The sequence below is a fragment of the Oryx dammah genome, unplaced genomic scaffold (assembly GCF_014754425.2).
Source record: "Oryx dammah isolate SB20612 unplaced genomic scaffold, SCBI_Odam_1.1 HiC_scaffold_2, whole genome shotgun sequence".
Classification (NCBI taxonomy): domain Eukaryota; kingdom Metazoa; phylum Chordata; class Mammalia; order Artiodactyla; family Bovidae; genus Oryx; species Oryx dammah.
In genome coordinates, this window is record NW_024070186.1 from 58,082,023 (window position 1) to 58,085,033 (window position 3,011).

Below are 3,011 nucleotides of genomic sequence, written 5' to 3' on the forward strand. Positions count from 1 at the left end.
TGGAGATGCCAGTAATGTCCCCTTTTCTTGATCTCAGTTATACTTACATGTTGCATTAGAATTTATCAAGTTGTATATTAACAGTACTTTTTGTACTTTTCTATTTGAATATCATTCTTCAATTTGAAAAGTGAAAAAGGAATTACCTTCTAAAGTTAAATAAGTTATTTTTAAAAAGTTCACGAAACCATAAAGCAAGAGAATTATCTTTCAACATCATTTCACATTATTGTAAGTGATGATAAAAGTCACTTATGGAGTATATCTCCTATGCTGGAATAGCTTTAAGTGTTTGAAGTAGGTTGCTTATTTAATGACTTCACCAGTTTTTGAGGTGCTTATTATCCCAGTTATTCGGTGTGCTAAGGAGGAACTGAGACTTGGAGAAATCAAGCAGCTTGATTAAGGTCTTATAGCAGGTCGGTTATGTGTGAATTTCAGTTCTGCTCTGTTTAACTTCAAAGGAGGAGGAGCTTCCAACTCACCATCACACTTGCACATGGAGACAAGTTATTGATTTCAAACTCCGGACTTAATTTTCATGTTGGGGACAGGTAGTTTCTTTATGAATTTAACTTTCATTTCCCATGGTAATGAATGGTTGTCATTACTAGTATATTTTGCACTCAATCTGTACTCAGAATTTATAGAACTCAGACAAAATCAAATAAAAGCAGCAAATTGCTTTAACCCAAAAGTTTAGAAATGCTAAAGAGTTAGTACTATTTCACAGGCAAGTCAAACAGGTAAACTTGGACATACTTATTTTTCATTTTAGGAGCTTGCTTCTTTTAGTGTTGGCCTTAGTGCTTCTAAGCTTATGGTTGAGAGAGAGAAGTGAGAGATGGTCAGATAAAAAGCTCTGAATTTAAAAACAGTAGTTTTTTTATTTACTAGGGCAATACTGGATGATGAGATTTTGAAAAACTGGGTAGTCTAAGGAATCACATTTATTTTTCGTTAGAAAGTTGATTTCATCCCTTGGGCCACACATGGTACTGCTGTAGGGCAAGAGTAAGGAGAAAAGGGGTATTAGGAAGGTAGACCAATGCCTTGAGAGAGGCAGGCATTAACTTTCCTCCAAGCCAGAATTAGGTAGATGTTTTAGTTCTTTTAAGCTGCTGTAACAAAAATGTCATTGACTTAAATAACAAGCATTTATTATCCAGTTCTATAGGCTGGGAAGTCTAAAATCAAGGTTCTGGTACACACATAGAAGTAGAACATTAACCACCTCATGTGAAGAGTTGACTCATTGGAAAAGACTCTGATGCTGGGAGGGATTGGGGGCAGGAGGAGAAGGGGATGACAGAGGATGAGATGGCTAGATGGCATCACTGACTCGATGGACGTGAATCTGAGTGAACTCCGGGAGTTGGTGATGGACAGGGAGGCCTGGAGTGCTGTGATTCATGGGGTCGCTTGCTCATAATCACATCCATCAAGTTGGAGATGCCATCTGCCATCCAAACATCTCATCTGTTGTCCCCTTCTCCTCCTGCGTTCAATCCTTCCCAGCATCAGGGTCTTTCCCAATGAGTCAGTTCTTTGCATCAGGTGGCCACAGTATTGGAGTTTCAGCTTCATCATCAGTCCTTCCAATGAATATTCAGGGCTGATTTCCTTTAGGATTGACTGGGTTGATTTCCTTGCAGTCCAAGGGACTCTCAAGAGTCTTCTCCAACACCACACTTCAAAAGTATCAGTTCTTCGGTGCTCAACTTTCTTTATAGTCCAACTCTCACATCCATACATGACTACCGGAAAAGCCATAGCTTTGACTACATGGACCTTTGTCGGCAAAGTAATGTTTCTGCTTTTTAATATGCTGTCTAGGTTGGTCATAACTTTTCTTCCAAGGAGCAAGCATCTTTTAATTCCATGGCTACAGTCACCATCTGCAGTGATTCTGGAGCCCAAGAAAATAAAGTCTGTCACTATTTCCATTGTTTCCCCATCTATTTGCCATGAAGTGATGGAACCGGATACCATCATCTTCATTTTTTGAATGTTGAGTTTTAAGCCAGCTTTTTCACTCCTCTTTCACTTTCATCAAGGCTCTTTCATTCTTCTTCACTTTCTGCCGTAAAGATGGTGTCATCTGCATATCTGAGGTTATTGATATTTCTCCCGGCAATCTTGATTCCAGCTTGTGCTTCGTCCAGCCCAGCATTTCACATGATGTACTCTGCATATAAATTAAATAAGCAGGGTGACAATATACAGCTTTGACCTACTCCTTTCTCAATCTGGAACCAGTCTGTTGTTCCATATTCAGATTTAATTGTTGCTTCTTGACCTGCATACAGATTTCTCAGAAGGCAGGTCAGGTGGTCTGGTATTCCCATCTCTTTAAGAATTTTAAGAATCTAGATAAATTGGGAAGGCTTTCATGAAGGAAATGTATGAATTAGCATTTGAGGAGTTAAGTGAGATTTAAGCCCAAGATAATAAGGGGAGGACATTGTTGGCTGGATGAGTTATGGAAACCAAAATCTCAAATGTAGAGAAGCAGGGCTCTTTTGGTCTTGTGGTCAGCCATCCCCTATGGGTGGGGATTCGATCGCAGAGTCATTTTAGTTTAGCTACCTTTAAAATTATTTTGTAGAGAAAACTTCGAGTGCATCCCAAGAGAGTTAAGTAAAATTAAGAATTAATTAAAGTAGTATTCAGGATGCTACTAGAGTTACTGAGTTTATTAAGATATATGCGATTGCTGGGAGAAATATCAGTAACCTCAGATTTGTAACAAAGTTTGAAAGCTTCCTGTAGTCACTTTACTGAACTCAGGGACCTATAAGATAGCAAATGTAACTGATAAGTCCTCTCCGACTTATTAGTCTTCAGATGGTTCCTCAGGACTACTGAAAGATGTTCTTAGTAATAATAATTACAATTAAACATTTCTGCTTTATTAAGATGTGCTTCTAAGGGAAACTCTTCCATTTTAAAAGATAAAGAACTTCTAACATATCCTGTTCACCAGAATCTGAAGTTCTTTTATAATTATG